This window comes from Elephas maximus, chromosome 3 (assembly GCF_024166365.1).
Source record: "Elephas maximus indicus isolate mEleMax1 chromosome 3, mEleMax1 primary haplotype, whole genome shotgun sequence".
NCBI lineage: Eukaryota > Metazoa > Chordata > Mammalia > Proboscidea > Elephantidae > Elephas > Elephas maximus.
In genome coordinates, this window is record NC_064821.1 from 9,040,023 (window position 1) to 9,059,530 (window position 19,508).

General features: G+C 45.3%; 1 protein-coding gene and 1 pseudogene across 1 annotated transcript in view; one reads left to right on the top strand and one right to left on the bottom strand.

The window, feature by feature from the left end:
- LOC126071986 (3-galactosyl-N-acetylglucosaminide 4-alpha-L-fucosyltransferase FUT3-like) overlaps positions 1–19,508 on the bottom strand; it is an 86,042-nt gene that overhangs the window by 30,741 nt on the left and 35,793 nt on the right. The gene's annotated exons all lie outside the window — the stretch shown is intronic.
- On the top strand, positions 16,737–19,042 carry LOC126074007 (neurturin-like; annotated as a pseudogene).

Below are 19,508 nucleotides of genomic sequence, written 5' to 3' on the forward strand. Positions count from 1 at the left end.
CCTTTCAGTTCACAGCCAAGTGCTTAACTGGTGTGCCACAGGGGCTCCTTTTAGCCACATTCCTTGCCCTCAAGTTGATTCTGACTTATGGCAACCCTATTTTAGTCTAAGCCTGCACTAAGGAGCCCTGGTGGCACAATGGTTAAGTGCTCGGATGCTAACAAAAAGGTTGGGAGTTTGAACCCACTCAGCAGCTGCACAGAATAAAAACCTGGCCACCTGCTCCCGTAAAGATTATAGCCTAGAAAACCCTATGGGGAAGTTCTGCTCCAGCATATGGGGGTGTCATGACTTGGAATCCACTCGAGGGCACCCAGCAACAATAACCCTGAACTGTTCAAGGTGGGAACCACTAGCCCAAGTAGCTATTAAGCACTTAAAATGCTATTCAATTGTGAATTTATATTAAACAGAAATAATATTAGGGGCTGGAAGAGGCAGAAAGGGGGTGTCATTGCTTAGAAAGCACTGAGTTTCTGTTAATAGTGGTGGAATAATTTGGGAATGGATAGCCGTAATGGTTGTATAACATGAAGAATGTAATCAGTGTCATGGAATTGTACTTGTAAGAAAATGTTGAATTGGCCAGTTGCCACTGAGTCGATTCTGACTTATATTGACCCTATAGGACAGAGTAGAACTGTCCTTTAGGGTTTCCAAGGAGCACCTGGTGGACTTGAACTGCTTGCTTTTTGGTTAACAGCCAAGCTCTTAGCCACTGCGCCACCAGGGCTCTCTCTCTCTCTATATATAAAAGCATAATAAATAAATTAAAAAATGTTGAATTGACAAATGTTCTGTTACATATAGTTTTATTGATTGAATTTTGTCCCCCCCCCCCAAATATGTGTTGTAAACCCTAACCTCAATGCTTATGGTTATAATCCCATTTGGGAATGGGTTGTCTTTGTTATGTTAATGAGCAGGATTATCTTGAGTCCATCAAGAGATGTAAAAGGGATTAATCAAGTAAGTGAGTGAGCAGAGACTGGGGACGATTGATGCCAAGCCACATGGAAATCTCCAAGGAACCAGGAAACAAGGTGAGGAGACGAAGACCTTTCCCCAGAGCCAACAGAAACAGAAAAGCCTTCTATTAGAGCCAGTGTCCTGAATTCAAACTTCTAGCCTCCTAAACTTTGAGAAAATAAGTTTATGTTTGTGAAAGCCACCCATTTGTGGTATTTCTGTTATAGCAGAACTAGATAACTAAGACAGAATTTGGCACCAGGAGTGGGGTGCTGCTCTAACAGATACCTAAAATGTGGAAGTGGTATTGGAATTGCATAATGGGTAGAGGCTGGAAGAGTTTTAAGGTGCCTTTTAATAGTAAAAGCCTAGATTGCCTTGAAGAGGCTCTTGGTAGAATTATGGGCGTCAAAGGCAATGCTGGTGAAGCCTCAGAAGGAAGTGAGGAGGGTATAGAGAAAGTCTCTATCATCTTAGAGAACACATATGGCACCAGCAACAGAATGTTGGTATAAATGTGGACATTAAATGTGCTTCTGATGAGGCTTTAAAAAAAATGATGACCATGTGATTGGACAATGAAAGAAGGGTATTTTTATACAGTGAAAAGAGCTCATCTGCATTATTCAAATGTTTGGTGACAGTAGAACTTGTAAGTGATGAACTTGGATATCTAGAAGATGAGATTTCTAAGCAAGATCTTAAAGGGAGGCCGAGTAGTTTCTCCTTGCCCAAAGCCAAAACCTCCTCTGCTGTCAATTCCAACTCATAGCAACCCCATAGGGTTTTCAAGGCTGTAAATCTCTACGGAAGTGGACTGCCACATCTTTCTCCTCGGAGCTGCTGGTGGTTTCAAATCACCAGCCTTTCAGTTAGCAGTCAATCGCTTTAACCACTGTACCATGCCACTTATAGTAAAATACAAGAGGAAAGAGATGAACAAAAAATGAACTGTGCAAATGAATAGAGAAAAATTTGGAAAATTCTGTTGTACAAACTAAGGACACATGTCCTAGAATGTTCACCAAGGATATGGCTACACAATCTTTTGTTAAAGAGATTAAGCCTGTGACTGATGGATCTAACCAACTACCACAGCAGAAAACCCATCAGCTTAGACTCAAAGGGACAGAGAAAGAATGAAAGGAAAGAACTCTGTCTGCCTTTTGGAATTCTACAGGCAGGAAACAGGCCAAAGGAGCTACATCTCTTGTCCTCCAAGAAAAGAAAAGGACCATCCCTGGAGCAGCTCGGAGATCAGCAGAACTGTTGGAAGGAGCAAGGCAAGCAGGGCTTTCTCAGTTTAAAAGGGTGGGGGCATGGTCTTCTGGATCTCAAAAGGTGGGGCCACAGTCTACAAGGTTTCAAAGAATACGATCTTGCCAACTCAGTTCCTGAGTGTGGGGCTGCCACTAAGTATGCCAGGAGCATGGGGCCACTGCTCAAATCTGAGGGGGAGGGGCTATCATGGCCAAGGGACAGAAGAACAGGACCTGCCAGGCCAAGAGAGTGGGGCCACCACTCACCTGGACTAGGAAAATGGGGCCGAGCAAAGCTGAGGGAGCATAAGGCCTGGAAGTCAGAGCAGAAGTCCAGGACCAAGGGTTTGCCACCCAGAATCCGGAGGGTGCGGCCTACACCCAGAGTCTAGAGGACAGGGGCATTGCTTAGATGGTCTCAGAGAACAGAGGATTATTTTCAAGCCTTGAGAGCTAATGTAAATTGTTCTTCTGGACTTCCTTTCTGCCAGTTATCCCTTCTTTCCCTCTAGTTTCTCCCATTTGTAATGGAAATATCTACCTTGTGCCCGTTCCATCATTATACTTTAAAAAGAGATAACTTGTAATCTAGATTTCACAGGTTCACAGATAAAGAGGAACTTTGCCCCAGGGTGAAATACGCCTAAAGTCTCACCTGTATCTTCTTATTCTTTTTAACGTGGCTGCTAGAAAATTGGAAATGGCATATTTGGCTTGTGTGGTATTTCTTTTTTAATTAATTTTAATTTTTTATTGTAAAAATATAGGAGAGGTGGGGCCAAGTTGGTGGAATAGCCAGATACTTCCGCCGATCTCTCTTACAACAAAGACCCGAAAGATCAAGTGAAATGATTATATTTATGACAAACTAGGAGTCCTGAACATCAAAGGCAAATTTAGAAAACAGACTGAGCAGCAGGGGTAGAGAGAGACGGTTCAGAAGCGGAGAAGAGTTACTGGCCCTGGATCGCCGGGATCCCTCAGGCACCATTTCTGGGAGCGGCAGCCGCAGGCTGGTAGTAGCGTTCGGCCGCAGTTTCCTCAGGGAGAAGCAGCCAGCCACACAGCCTACTCACGCCTCTGGAACCAGAGGATAATGGCGCTCTCGGCAAAAGCTAAGTACTTGCATATATTTTACCCACCCCCTGCCCCCAAGCTGGCTTCAGTGGCTGTTGATTTCCCTGGGCTTGAGATAGGTTCTGCTGAGCTCCCTGAGCCATCCTCCTGGACTTGGAGAAGGGATAAATTCACAACAGGGGGAGAAGATAATTTGCCAGCTCCACTAAACTGGGGAGCTCAGGACAGAAGCAGCTCCTGTCCAGGCATAAATGGCCTGTGGACTTTGAATACCTTCCCCCGCTGCATGGACCTGTGTGGGCCTCCTTTTGAAGAATAGACCCTTGCTGGCAGACTGCAACTGTTTAAGCTGTGTGGTGGAGAGGTGGGTGTTTGATATTTGACACCACTTTGCCTATTAAATGGGTCCTCACCTACCCACATCAGGGGCCTAAGGACTGGTGGCTCCACTCAGGTCACCCAGCCACCTGTGACAGGGGTCCAAGGATAACTGGTACTTCCCAGTCCATACAGCCAAAAGCTTTGGGTGCCCGTGGTCCATCTGCAGAACCCACCCACCTGTACACTTTGGGGAACAGGGACGTGCTTTCCACAGAGACACTCGGGGAATGATTCTCAGCCCCCTGCCTTGTTCAGAGCATGACCCCCTGCTGCAACCAGATACCGGTACCTACACCAAACACCCCTGCCCCTCTAAGACTGTAGGACAGGGCCTGTACCACACACTTGATGACCACCTACCTGGACACCTGAGCTGAATTCACACAAGAAAAGCGAATGGACTCATAAGCTCATATACCTGATAACAGCTCTAGGCATCTGGTGACAGGACATCAGAGCTCCAAAGGCAAAAATAATCAAGCTAGCTCACTCAAGCAACCCATTTGGGCATATCAAAACAACACAAAGCAAGAAACTACGATACGGTAAGCAAGCAAAATAAACTAATACAATAACTTATAAATGGCTCGGAGACAACAGTCAATATCAAACCACATAAAGAAACAGACCATGATCGATTCAACAAGCTCTCAAAACAAAGAATCAAGGGATCTTCTAGATGAAAGTGCCTTCCTGGAATTACCAGAGGCAGAATACGAAAGACTAATGTACAGAACTCTTCAAGACATCAGGAAGGAGATCAGGCAATATGCAGAACAAGCCAAGGAACACACAGATAAAACAGTTGAAGAAATTAAAAAGGTTATTCAAGAACATAATGAATCACTTAAAGCACAGTAAAAATTATTTTAAAAAAAAGAACATAATGAAAAATTTAATAAGCTGTAAGAATCCATAGAGAGAAAGCAAGCAGAAATTCAGAAGATTAACAATAAAATTACAGAATTAGACAACTCAATAGAAAGTCAGAGAAGCAAAATCGAGCAAGTGGAAGGCAGAATTGGTGACCTTGAAGATAAAGCACTTGGCACCAATATATTTGAAGAAAAATCAAATAGAAGAATTAAAAAAAATTAGAAACCTGAAGAATCATGTGAGACTCTTATCAAGAAAAATAACCTACGAGTGACTGGAGTACCAGAACAGGGAGGGATAACAGAAAATACAGAGCAAATTGTTGAAGATTTGTTGGCAGAAAACTTCCCTGATATTGTGAAAGATGAGAACATATCAATCCAAGATGCTCATTGAACTCCACATAAGGTAGATTTTCAAAGAAAGTCACCAAGACATATTATAATCAAACTTGCCAAAACCAAAGATAAAGAGAGAATTTTAAGAGCAGCTAGGGATAAACAAAAAGTCACCTACAAAGGACAGTCAGTAAGGATAAACTTGGACTACTCGGCAGAAACCATGCAGGCAAGAAGGCAATGGGATGACTTATGTAAAGCATCGAAGGAAAAAAATTGCCAGCCAAGAATCATATATCCAGCAAAACTCTCTCTCAAATGTGAAGGTGAAATTAGGAGATTTCCAGATAAACAGAAGTTTAGGGAATTTGCAAAAACCAAACCCAAACTACAAGAAATACTAAAGGGAGTTCTTTGGTTAGAAAATCAATAATATCAGGTATCAACCCAAGACTAGAACACTGGACAGAGCAATCAGATGTTAACCCAGAAAGGGAAATCACAAAAATAAATCAAGATTAAAATATGCTCAAAACAGGGAAACAGCGATGTCATTATGTAAAAGAAGACAACATTAAAACAATAAAGGGGGACTGAGAAATGTAGTCATAGATCTTTCCTATGGAGAGGAAGACAAGGCAATATAAAGAAATAAAAGTTAGGTTTAAACTTAGAAAAATAGGGGTAAATATTAAGGTAACCACAAAGGAGACTAATTATCCTACTCATCAAAATAAAATACAAGAAAAAAATAGAGACTCTGCAGAAACAAAATCAACAACAACAAAGAAGAGGAAAAGACAATAAATTAAGTGGGAAAAAGAAACTGTCAACAACACGCAAAAACAGACATCAAAATAACAACACTAAACTCATACCTGTCCATAATTACGCTGAATGTTAATGGACTAAATGCACCGATAAAGAGACAGAGAGGGGCAGAATGGATAAAATGGATTAAAAAACACGATCTGTCTATATGCTGCCAACAAGAGAAACACCTTAGGCTTAGAGACACAAACAAACTAAAACAAAAAGGATGGAAAAAATATATCAAGCAAACAACAATCAAAAAAGAGCAGGAGTGGCAATATTAATTTCTGAAAAAATAGACTTTAAAATTCACCACAAAGGATAAGGAAGGACACTATATAATGATTGAAGGGACAATATACCAGGAGGATATAACCATATTAAATATTTAGGAACCCAATGACAGGGCTGCAAGATACATAAAACAAACTCTAACAGCATGGAAAAGTGAGACAGCTCCACAACTATAGTAGGAGACTTCAACAGACCACTTTCGGTGAAGGACAGGAGGACATCCAGAAACAAGCTCAATAAAGACAGGGAAGATCTAAATGCCACAATCAACCAAGTCGATGTTATAGACATATACAGAACACTCCACCCAACAGTAGCCAAGTATACTTTCTTTTCTAGTGCATGGAACATTCTCTAGAATAGACCACATATTAGGTCATAAAGCAAGCCTTAGCAGAATCCAAAACATAGAAATATTACAAAGCATCTTCTCTGACCATAAGGCCAAAAAAGTAGAAATCAAGAACAGAAAAAGCAGGGAAAAGAAGTCAAACACTTGGAAACTGAACAATTTCCAATTGTTCAAACTGAACAATTTTCTGCTCAAAAAAGACTGGGTTGTAGAAAACATTAAGGATGGAATAAAGAAATTCATAGAATCCAATGACAATGAAAACACTTCCTATGAGAACCTTTGGGACATAGCAAAAGCAGTGCTCAGAGGTCAATTTATATCAATAAATGCACACATACAAAAAGAAGGGCCAAAATCAAAGAATTATCCCTACAACTTGAACAAATAGAAAGAGAGCAACAAAAGAAAACTTCGGGCACTAGAAGAAAGGAAATAATAAAAATGAGAGCAGAACTAAATGAAATAGAAAACAGAAAAACAATTGAAAGAGTTAATGAGACCAAAAGCTGGTTCTTTGAAAAACTTAGCAAAATTGATAAGCCATTGGCCAAACTGACAAAAGAAAAACAGAAGGGGAAGCAAATAACCCAAATAAGAAATGAGATGGGTGATATTACAACAGACCCAACTGAAATTAAAAGAATCATATCAGATTACTATGAAAGGTTGTACTCTAACAAATTTGAAAACCTAGAAGAAATGGATGAATTCCTGGAAACACACTACCTACCTAAACTAACACAGAGGTAGAACAACTAAATAGACCCATAAAAAAAGATTGAAAAGGTAATCAAAAAACTCCCAAAAAAAAAAGCCCTGGCCTCGATGGATTCACTGCAGAGTTCTACGAAACTTTCAGAGAAGAGTTAACACCACTACTACTAAGGGTATTTCAGAACATAGAAAAGGACAGAATATTCCCAAACGCATTCAATGAAGCCAGCATATCCCTGATACCAAAACCACACAAAAAAGAAAATTACAGACCTACATTCCTTATGAACTTAGATGGAAAATCCTCAACAAAATTCTAGCCAATAGAATTCAAGGACATATCAAAAAAGTAATTCACCATGACCAAGCAGTATTCATACCAGGTATGCCGGGATGGTTCAACATTAGAAAAACAATTAATGTAATCCATCATATAAATAAAACAAAAGACAAGAACCACATGATTTTATTAATCGATGCAGAAAAGGCATTTGACAAAGTTCAACACCCATTCATGATAAAAACTCTCAGCAAAATAGGAATCGAAGGAAAACACCTCAGCATAATAAAGGGCATTTATACAAAGCCAACAGCCAGCATCATCCTAAATGGAGAGTCTGAAAGCATTCCCCTTGAGAACAGGAACCAGACAAGGATGCCCCTTATCACCACTCTTATTCAACATTGTGCTGGAGGTCCTAGCCAGAGCAATTAGGCTAGATAAAGAAATAAAGGGCATCCAAATTGGAAAAAAGAAGTAAAAGTGTCTCTATTTGCAGATGACATGATATTAATACAGAAATACACAGAAAACCCTAAAGAATCCTCAAGAAAACTACTGAAACTAATAGAAGAGTTCAGCAGAGTATTGGAATCCAAGATAAACATACAAAAATCAATTGGATTCCTCTACACCAACAAAAAGAACATTGAGAAGGAAATCACCAAATCAATGCCATTTACAGTAGCCCCCAAGAAGATAAAATACTTAGGAATAAATCTTACCAGGGATGTAAAAGACTTATTCAAAGAAAACTACAGTACACTTCTGCAGGAAAACAAAAGAGACTTACATAAGTGGAAGAACATACCTTGCTCGTGGATAGGAAGACTTAACATTATAACAATGTCTATTCTACCAAAAGTGATCTATACATTTAATGCAATTCCAATCAAAATCCCAAGGACATTCTTTAATGAGATGGAGAAACAAATCACCAAACTTCATATGGAAGGGAAAGAGTCCCTGGATAAATAAGGCATTACTGAAAAAGAAGAACAAAGTGGGAGGCCTTACTTTACCTGATTTTAGAACCTATTATACCGCCACAGTAGTCAAAACAGCCTGCTACTGGTACAACAACAGATACACAGACCAATGGGACAGAATTGAGAATCCAGACATAAATCCATTCACATATGAGCAGTTGATATCTGACAAAGGCCCCAAAGCAGTTAAATGGGGAAAAGACAGTTTTTAACAAATGGCGCTGGCATAACTGGATTAAAAAACAACAAACAAAAAAACAAACCCAGTGCCGTTGAGTCAATTCCGACTCATAGTGACCCTATGATATCCATCTGCAAAAAAAAAATGAAACAAGACCTACATCTCATGCCATGCACAAAAACTAACTCAAAATGGATCAAAGACCTAAATATAAAATCTAAAACTATAAAGATCATGGAAGAAAAAATAGAGACAACGCTAGGACCCCTAATACATGGCATAAACAGTGTACAAAACATTACTAACACTGCAGAAGAGAAACCAGATAACTGGGAGCTCCTAAAAATCAAACACCTATGCTCATCCAAAGACTTCACCAAAACAGTAAAAACATTACCTACAGACTGGGAAGAAGTTTTTAGCTATGACATTTCTGATCAGCGTCTGATCTCTAAAATCTACATGATACTGCAAAAACTCAACTACAAAAAGACAAAGAAACCAATTAAAAAATGGGCAAAGGGTATGAACAGACACTTCACTAAAGAAGACATTCAGGTAGCTAACAGATACATGAGGAAATGCTCACGATCATTGGCCAGTAGAGAAATGCAAATCAAACCTACAATGGGATTCCATCTCACTCCAACAAGGCTGGCATTAATCCATAACACACAAAATAATAAATGTTGGAGAGGCTGTGGAGAGACTGGAACACTTATACACTGCTGGTGGGAATGTAAAATGGTAAAACCACTTTGGAAATCGATTTGGCGCTTCCTTAAAAAGCTAGAAATAGAACTACCAAACGATCTAGCAATCCCACTCCTTGGAATAATTCCTAGAGAAATAAGAGCCTTTACACAAACAGATATATGCACACCCATGTTCATTGCAGCACTGTTTGCAATAGCAAAAAGATGGGAGCAACCAAGGTGCCCATCAACGGATGAGTGGATAAATAAATTGTGGTATATTCACACAGTGGAATACTATGCATCAATAAAGAACAGTGAAGAATCCGTGAAACATTTCATAACATGGAGGAACCTGGAAGGCATTATGCTGAGTGAAATTAGTCAGCTGCAAAAGGACAAATATTATATAAGACCACTATCATAAGAACTCACGAAATAGTTTAAACTGAGAAGAGACTATTCTTTGATGGTTCCAAGAGGGGGGAGGGAGGGAAGGAGAGGAGTTTTCACTAATTAGATAGTAGATAAGAACTATTTTAGGTGAAGGGAAAGACAACACACAATACAGGAGAGGTCAGCACTAGACTAAACCAAAAGCAAAGATGTTTCCTGAATAAACTGAACGCTTCGAAGTCCAGCGTAGCAGGGACGAGGGTTTGGGGACCATGGTTTCAGGGGACACCTATGTCAACTGGTATAATAAGATCTATTAAGAAAACATTCTGCATCCCACTTTGGAGAGTGGTGTCTGGGGTCTTAAATGCTAGCAAGCAGCCATCTAAGATGCATCAATTGATCTCAACCCACCTGGAGCAAAGGAGAATTAAGAACACCAAAGACACAAGCCCAAGAGACAGAAAGGGCCACATAAACCAGAGACTACATCAGCCTGAGACCAGAAGAGCTAGATGGTGCCCAGCTACAACCGATGACTACCCTGACAGGGAACAGAGCAGAGAACCCCTGAAGGAACAGGTGAGCAGTGGGATGCAGACCCCAAATTCTCATAAAACGACCAGGCTTAATGGTTTGACCAAGACTAGAATGCCCCTGGAGGTCATGGTCCTCAGACCTTCTGTTAGCCCAAGACAGGAACCATTCCCAAAGCCAACTCTTCAGACAGGGATTGGACTGGACTATGGGGTAGAAAATGATACTGGGTAAGAGTGAGCTTCTTGGATCAAGTAGACACGTGAGACTACGTTGGCATCTCCTGTCTGGAGGGGAGATGAGAGCGCAGAGGGGGTCGGAAGCCAGCCGAACGGACATGAAAAAAGAGAGTGGAGGGAAGGAGCGTGTTGTCTCATTATGGTGAGAGCAATTAGGAGTATATAGCAAGGTGTTTAAAAATTTTTGTATGAGAGTTCAACTTGATTTGTAAACTTTCACTTGAACAATAAAAATTTTAAAAAAAAGGTAGAAGACACAATGTTGCCAATTCCAGGAATTGACAGAATAGCAATCTTCTGAAGGAGGACTGATGACAAGGACCTTCCCCCAGAGCCAACAGACAGAGAAAGCCTTCCCCTGTAGCTGGTATCCTGAATTTGGACTCCCAGCCTACTAGACTGTGCGACAATACATTTCTCTTTGTCAAAGCCGTCCACTTGTGATATTTCTGTTACAGCAGCACTAAATGACTAAGACCATGATATATGGAGAAAAGATGAAGTTGTCAAAGATTTCACTTCATTTGGATCCACAGTTAACACCTGTGGAAGCAGCAGTGACGAATCAAAGGACGCATTGCATTGAGCAAATCTGCTGCAAAAGATCTCTTTAAAGTCTTCAAAAGCAAAGATGTCACCCTGAGTAAGGAAGACCGAAGAAGAACTGACGTCTTTGAATTATGGTGTTGGTGAAGAATATTGAATATACCACGGACTGCCAAAACAACGAACAAATCCATCTTGGAAGATGTACAATCAGAATGCGCCTTAGAGACAAGGATGCTGGTCTCTGAGTCAGATCTGACGACACCCTAACAACAACAACAACGGTTGCCAATTCCACGTTTTTCCCGTATATGATTCTCACGTGAGGTTTCTATGAGACGGAGCTGGGCTGACATTGAAGGTGAGAGCAGTACGCTTGGCAGGGGGCTTTTGTGTGGCGGAAAAGGGGTTGGGGTTAGAATTACAGGATCACACCCATATTTCTGGGAAAAGACACAGACACGGGCCTTCGGGGAGGTGGCCTGAGCCAGGAGTGGGACAGAGGCCAAACACTGACCATGTACTCCTCCTTTGCAGCACTGGAATCTTGGTTTAGTGGAGAAAGAGAATTCATGGAAATGTAATTAAAATGAACGTGGTTCCTTTTGCTTTTCAATATGGCGGCCCCTTGTAGGAGCTGTGGAAGGCTGGTGGAGATGGGGCCTGGGAGCCCAGAGAGCTGAGATCCCAGCCAAGCTGAACTCAAGATCTCTATCCTAGAAAAGGATTGAAAAATGCTACTATGTCAGTTATAAAAGAACACATATTGTATGGTCTCAAGTACATGAAATAAGCAAATCTATAGAAACCAAAGCTTATCAATGGTTAGTTATCAGCGTGGCAGGGAGGGGTGGGGGGGTTTTGTTTTGGGGGGCACTGGGCTTATGTTAGTGGTGGTGGAATGTTTTGGAAAAGGACAGTGATAATGATGTCACAGCATGAAAAACCTATGTCACTGAATTGTAAATGTGGAAGTTCCAGTGCTGGCGATCGATCGTTTTGGTGTGCATATTTTCACTACAATTAAAAAAAAAAAAAGGCCCCGCTGGGCAAGAGCAGAAAGAAATGGATAAATCTAGGACACTAATGTAAGTCCTGATTATGCAACAGTTAAGTACTCAGCTGCTAACCAAAAGGTCAGCGGTTTGAATCCACCCAGTGGCTCCGTGGGAGAAAGACTAGGCGAGCTGCTCCCATAAAGATTCAAACCCAAACCATTGCTATCGAGTGGATTCCGACTCATAGCGACCCTATAGGACAGAGTAGAGCCGCCCCAAAAGTTTTCCAAGGAGCGGCCGGTGGATTCAAACTGCTGACCTTTGGTTAGCAGCCAAGCTCTTAACCAAAACTTCCCAAGGAGGTCCCGTCTTTCCTCTATCCTCATTCCACTTGGGACAGTTCTACCCCGTCAGTGAGTTCACTAAAATAAACAAAAAAAAAATCAAACCTCTTGCCAGCGAGTCAATTCCGGCTCATAGCAACCCTATAGGACAGAGTAGAACTGCCCCATAGGGTTTCCAAAGAGCACCTGGTGGGTTCGAACTGCCAACCTTTTGGTTAGCCATAGCACTGAACTGCTATGCCATCAGGGTTTTCCCTGAGGTCACTAGGAGCCAAAATAGACTCGACAGCATACAACGACAACAACCTTGGCCCAAGAGGCAGTGGGATTTTTAACTGAGAACTACCACAGTGTCATGGATTGAATTATGTCCCCCCAAAAATGTGTGTATCAATTTGGCAGGGCCATGATTCCCAGTATTGTGTGATTTTCCTATATGTTATAAATCCTGCCTCTATGATGTTAATGAGGGAGGACGGTTGGCAGTTGTGTTAGTGAGGCAGGACTCAGTCTAGAAGACTGGATTGTGTCTTGAGGCAGTCTCTTGAGATATAAAAGAGAAAAGCAAGCAGAGAGATGGGGACCTCATACCACCAAGAAAGCAGTGTGGGGAGCAGAGTGTATCCTTTGGACCCCAGGTCCCTGTGCAGAGAAGCTCCTAGTCTGGGGGAAGATTGATGAGAAGGCTGACAGAGAGAGAAAGACGTCCCCTGGAGTTGACGCCCTGAATTCGGACTTCTAGCCTACTTTACTGTAAGAAAGAAATCTTTCTTTGTTAAAAGCCATCCACTTGTGGTACTTCTCTTCTGGCAGCACTAGATGACTAAGATGCAGGGAGAAAGACAAACACCCACTTGTGTTATTTTTATTACAGCAGCATTAGATGACTAAGACAGAATTTGGTACAGAGAGTGGGGTGCTGCTCTAACAGATTCCTAAAATGTGGAAGCGGTTTTGAAACTGCAAATGAATAGAAGACTCAGAGGAAGTGAGAACGGTTAACACCAGAGATGGCACAGATGGTGAGAAGCAGCAGTAGAGGGCCACCAGTGGCAGAGAAGCGGCAGCAGCAGGACCACGAGACCAGCGCCAGACAGCGTTGGAGCCGATCCACAGAGCCAGAGAGCTGCGTGCCCGTGCACAGGAGGCTTCCTGGTGGAGTGGGGTGTCTCTGAGCATGTATTGGTGGAGCTAGGATTGCTGACCCACAGAGCAAGAGAGCTGAGTGCCTTTTAGGCAAAGTTTATTGGTGGAGTGGGGTGTCTCCGAGCATGTATTGGTGGAGCTAGGATTGCTGACCCACAGAGCAAGAGAGCTGAGTGCCTTTCAGGCAAAGTTTATTGGTGGAGTGGGGTGCTTCCAGGCACTTATCAGTAGAATTACAGAGCTTTGGGCAGGGCAGATGTGGGTGTGAGACCCAGGGGCTGAGAAGCCAAGAAACCAGGAGGCAGAAGCTGAAGAGACAAGGAACACAGGAAGCTGAGCTGCCTCAGTCTCAAAGGGTATGGCCACGACTTATGGGGTTTCAAAGGGCGGAGCCACGGACTCTGGTGTTTCTAAGGGTAGAGTTGCCACTCAGATGGACTAGGAGAAGGGTGCGCCTAAAGCCGAGGGAGCACAGTTGACATCCCAGAGGGCCTGGAAGGTGGAGCTGAAGCTCAGGGCCTAGGGGCCTCCACTTAACATCTGGAGAGTGTGGCCAATACCTAGAATCTGGAGAGCAGGGTCTCAGAGAACAGAGGATTATTTTCAAACCCTTGAGGGCTAATGTCATGTGTTCTGCTGACTTGTTTGGTGCCTGTATGCCTTCTTTTCCCCCAATTCTCCCATTTGTAATGGAGATGTCTAGCTTGTACCTGTTCTACCATTGTACCTTTGGAAGCAAATAACTTGTACTCTAGATTTCAGATGAAGAAGAAGTTTGGGATTTTGGACTTGGAGTTAAGACTTTTGGTATGATATAATGGGGTGAACACGTTTTACATGTGGCAAGGATGTGAATTTTGGAGGGCCAAAAGGTGAAATGTCATGGATTGAATAGTGTTCCCCACAAAAATATGTGTATTAATTTGGCTAGACCATGATTCCCAGTATTGTGTGGCTGTCCACCATTTTGTCATCTGATGTGATTTTCCTATGTGTTGTAAATCCTACCTCTATGATGTTAATGAGGAGGGCAGTTGTGTTAGTGAGTCAGGACTAAATCTACAAGATTGGATTGTGTCTTGAGCCAATCTCTCTTGAGATCTAAAAGAGAGAAGGAAGCAGAGAAACAGGGGGACTTCATACCACCAAGAAAGCAACACCAGGAGCAGAGCACTTCCCTTGGAACCAGGGTTCCTGCATGGAGAAGCGCCTTGTCCAGGGGAAGACTGATGAAAAGGACCTTCTTACAGAACCAACAGAGAGAGAAAGCCTTCCCTTGGAGCTGATGCCCTGAATTTGGACTTCTAGCCTACTTTACTGTGAGGAAATGAATTTCTCTTTGTTAAAGCCATCCACTTGTGGTATTTTTGTTATGGCAGCTGTAAATAAGAAAGACAACCCAGTTCCCCTGCTTGGGCAAATTTATCAGAACCTTCTAGTATCCTGCCAACTGCCGGTACCCAGAAAGACCCCTGCCTGTGACCAAGGACTACTGGCAAATTGTAGGCCATTACAGAACCTGGTAGGCCCTCTACTATGTGTCCCCTGTGAGCCCAGCTGCTGAACATAAGCAGTTAGAATGGAAGCCAACAGAAGGGGGAGAGGAGAGAAGGAGCCTTCCCTGGGAGGCAAGAGGGCTCTCCCACGTGGCACCAATGCATTCTAGGGTGAGCAGGTCAGCGTGCTCCAAGAGGCTACCTTACCTTGGAGTCAGTGTACAGGTACAGTGGAGCAGCTGGCTGGGAGGCAAAGGATGGCAGCACTGTTGGTCTCCCTAAGTGTGAGCAAGGTGAAAGCAGGGAGAAGGAAGTGTTTCTATACCTTTTAACACAACACAATCTGGGCCCTGTCAGGTGACTCTGCTGTCCCAGGAGCAAGACCAAAGTCCATGATAAAATTACAGGGCTCCTCCTATCCTCACTGTCCAGGAAGTTGGGGACCAGGGTCACCCTCTGGCCCCATCTATGCCCTTCACAACTGCCCGGCTTTGGGCCTGCAGTCTATCCATTCATAAACTGAAACCAGGTGAGTTGACTTCAACTCATGGCTACCCCACGAGTATCAGAATAGAACTGTGCTCCCCAGGGTTTCCAGTGGCTGAGTTTTCCAGAAATAGATTGTCAGGCCTTTCTTCTGCAGCTCCCCCAGGTGGACCTGAACCTCCTCCAATCTTCTGGTTAGCAGCCGGGCACATTCACAGTTTGCGCCACCCAGGGACCTCTATAAAGTGGATAAAAAAAAAAAACCCAAACAAATCCACTGCCGTCGAGTCGATTCCAACTCATAGCAACCCTACAGAATGAAAAATTGGACCTAAAACACTGGTTCCCAAAGTGGTTTCCATTGGAAGGGGACACCAGGGGCTAATTGGGGGGTGGGGTGGGGAGGGTAGGTGAGCAGGATCTCAAGCTTCCCACCCACCTCCACTTCCCTCAGACCCCACCTTCTTACTCAGTGAGTCAGTCCACAAAATTTCGTGGACACCTACTATACGCCAGGTACAGGGAGCCCATGCCTGAGACAGAGAAGACTTAAGCCCCCAAGTAAACACACAGCTGTTAACAAGAAGTGACAAGGAGGGTGCGGCCTGGTCTGAGCTTCTTGGATGTTTGAACCGTGAGCTAAAGCCCCTGTCACGGATTGAATTGTGTCCCCCCAAAAAATATCTGTCAACTTGGTTACGCCAAATTATATGGTTGTCCTCCATTTTGTGATTGTAATTTTCTGTTAAAGAGGATTAGGGTGGGATTGTAACACCCTTACTCAGGTCACATCCCTGAGCCAAAGTCAAGGAAGTTTCCCTGGGTTGTGGCCTGCACCCCCTTTTACCTCTTCTAAGATAAAAGGAAAGGGAAGCAAGCAGAGAGTTGGTGACCTCATACCACCAAGAAAACAGTGCCAGGAGCAGAGTGGGTCCTTTGGAGACACGGTCCCTGGGTAGAGAAGCTCCTAGTCCAGGGGAAGACTGACGAGAAGGCTGACAGAGAGACAAAGGCTGCCCTTGGGGCTGACGCCCTGAATTTGGACCTTTAGCCTGCTTTACTGTGAAAAAATAAATTTCTCTTTGTTAAAGCCATCCACTTGTGGTATTTTTGTTATAGAGGCACTAGATGATTAAGACAAGCCCCTCAGCAGTTCTTGGAGTGAAAAAAGAAGAGAACCCCTGCAAAGGTTGTGGGAGGAAAGGTCCTGGTATATTGGAGGAACTAGGAGAAATTCAGTTCTTCAGGAGAGCAGGGCAGAGCTGCCACACAGTACAGGCCACATCAGTCAGCAATCACGTGTTTAGTGGCATGGTAATAGGGAGCCATGGGAGGCTTCAAGCAGAGGGTTCCTCACATCAGCATATTTCGAGATGTTCTCTTAGGCTCCTGCGGTGTACAGGTGAGCAATGAGGGGTGTCTGGATGAAGGCGGTGTTGAGGGATAGTGTCTGGTGGCCTCATCAAACCCGTCTGTGTAACTCAAAACCAGCCCTCTCCTCCAGGTCCCTGAGAGGAAGTCCCCGGGAGCCCTGAAGCTTCCTGCAGTGGGTGAGAGACATGTTTTACAATAGAAGCCTGGTTGTGCTCTGCTAATCCCACGCAGGACATGGACCCTGCAGAGCCAAAGCCCTGGGTCCAGCCTGGGGCATCAACTACTTCCCATTCCCTGATCAGAAATCATTTCTGGAAGGGTGCTTCACGCTGCCTGCAGCTCCACCATCTGAGTGCGTGCAGTGATTTCTGCTGGTGGTGGCCCCAGGAGGCAGCGCTGGCCCGGGGAAGTAGGGGTCTCCCAAGTCAGGGCATTTGCAGGACAGACAGACGTATGTCAACTCATGACTCCCTCCTTGGCTGGTGGGATTATCTGGTGACATTAATAAAATCAATCATGGGGCTGATGGTCTTGGTGTCAACATGTCCTGGGCCGGCGGCCAAGCTTTGACAGGCAGGACTGCAGTCTGTTTGCAGCCATCATGCCTGTATGGAAACCACGGCCCAGGGAGAGAGAAGTTGCTTGCCTGGGTCACTTGGAAATTTCTAATGCACCAAGCTGTATCCAAGAAGCCCTGGAGGTGCAATGGTTAAGTGCTTGCTGCTAACCAAAATGTCAGCAGTTCGAGTCCACTCAGCTGCTCCAAGGGAAAAAGACCTGGTGATTTGCAAGATTACAGCCAGGAAAATCTTACGGGGGCAAGTTGTGCTCCGTCACATGGGGTCTCCAGAAGTTGGAATCGACTCAATAGCCCCAACAACAACACGGAGTGGCCCTGACAGTAGCCGCTGCCACCCCACAGGGCCTGGGGTCCCCTGCCTCAGTACCTGTTGCAGCTCTATGTATTCTGAGAGGCCCAAACACCCCGATTTGGTTTTTTGCATGGGTGAAACTGAGGCCTGCTGCTAAGTGGTGAACACTCAGGGGCTGTGGGACTTTGGATGGGGAGCCTCAGAGAAAGAGAGTTGGCGACTTATGGCAGCTCAGCGAGAGAGTGAAGGATAGGGGTGTGGGAAGCAGCCCCCCCCAACACTGCCTGGAGATGGTGTGCCAGTGCCCGGGAACAGCCCGGCACAGGGGTGGGGGCAGTTGGGGGCCCTGTTGGGGTAGGGGTTTGAGTCATTACCACCTCCTGAGCCCCCTTTCATCTCTTTAAAAAGGGGGAGATGAACCCAGGCAGCCCAGCACTGAGAAGGGGATCCAGAGGAAGTGTGCTGGGGTGGTGGGCTGCGGGAGAGGGAGATGGGGCCCCAGAGGGAATGAGTGAGAGGCCCAGATCAGCCCAGGTCAAAGGATGGAGAAAGGCAGGGTGCAAAATAGTCCCGGGCACCCAGAAAGGGCCAGCCAGGCTCCGGGCAGCCCAGCGTGGGCACACGGTCGAGAGAGGGGTGTTGGCAGCCATGGGGACCCAGCGTAGGAGGCTGATATGCACCCCCGCAACATCACCCAGAGAGAGCATGAGGCTGCTTCTAGCCAGAGGGCTGGATCCGAACCCCCAACACTGCCCCATCCCAGGGCAGCGCAGTATGTGGGTGGGGGGACCGAGGAGTAGCGGTTCAGAATGTGTGCACTTGCGACCAAGCAAGGGTCCTTATTTGCAAAGGGGGACAGCAAGGGCTGGGAATCCCCTGCTGATCCCTGCCTCCCTTCTCTTCTTCTCCACCTTCGCAAACCCGTCACTCCTGCAGGTCGCCTGGGGCAAGGTACAACTGCGAGACCGGACGCCCTGAGCCCGGCGGCCCCAAGGTCCTCCGTCGGGCGGGGCCTCGGCAGCGGCTCACGCATGCGCCCTGAGGCACGCGGCAGTGCGGCCTCCGCGAGTTATACACGTCGGACCGGACGGCGCTGTTTCGCTACTGCGCAAGCGCGTGCGAGGCAACGGCGCGGCGCTGTGACCTGAGGCTGCGGCGCGTGTGTCTGGAGCGGGTGCGCGAAGCCCTGCTGTGGTCCGACGCCCTACGAAGCCGAGGGGTCCTTCCTAGACAAGCACAGGCGCTGCCACGCACTGCACGAGCTGTCGAAGCGTAACTGCGCCTGCGTGTGACCATACCTCACCGGCCCCGGCGTGACAGCCCCGCGCCAGACTGATCATGCGCATAACGTGCCGTCGCAGCTTTGGCACTGGTTCTCGCGCTACCTACATCGAGCTAAAGTGTGGGAAAATGGAGCCGAGGTCGTGATTCTGCGCTCTCCCAGGGTGCCCATCTCCAAAAGAGGGGGTGAAGAGACACCCTCTCCACTGGGGAAAGGGGGGTGATAGGGTGTCATCTGCAGGGGATGATGGGAGAATCCCGTCTCTTACGGGGGAGGAGGAAAGAAGATGCAAAGGGGATCAAAAGATAAGTAGGCGCAGTGTTGGCAGGAAGCATTCTTCCCAGCTCCCTGACAATCCCTATGCCGGTCCGCACAATGTGAGCTTCTGGGGAGGGAAGGGGAGGATTGGCGTTGATGGAGGGAGGTGGAGCCAATCTGCCGATGAAGAGACTGAGGTCTAGGTGGACCCAAGCCTGCTGTGCCCGGTGAGCCTCCATAGATTGGCCCTGCCAGTGAGACAGGATTAGGCTGCAGCAGACCCGGTTGGGCCCCGGCACATAGGCTGGGAAAA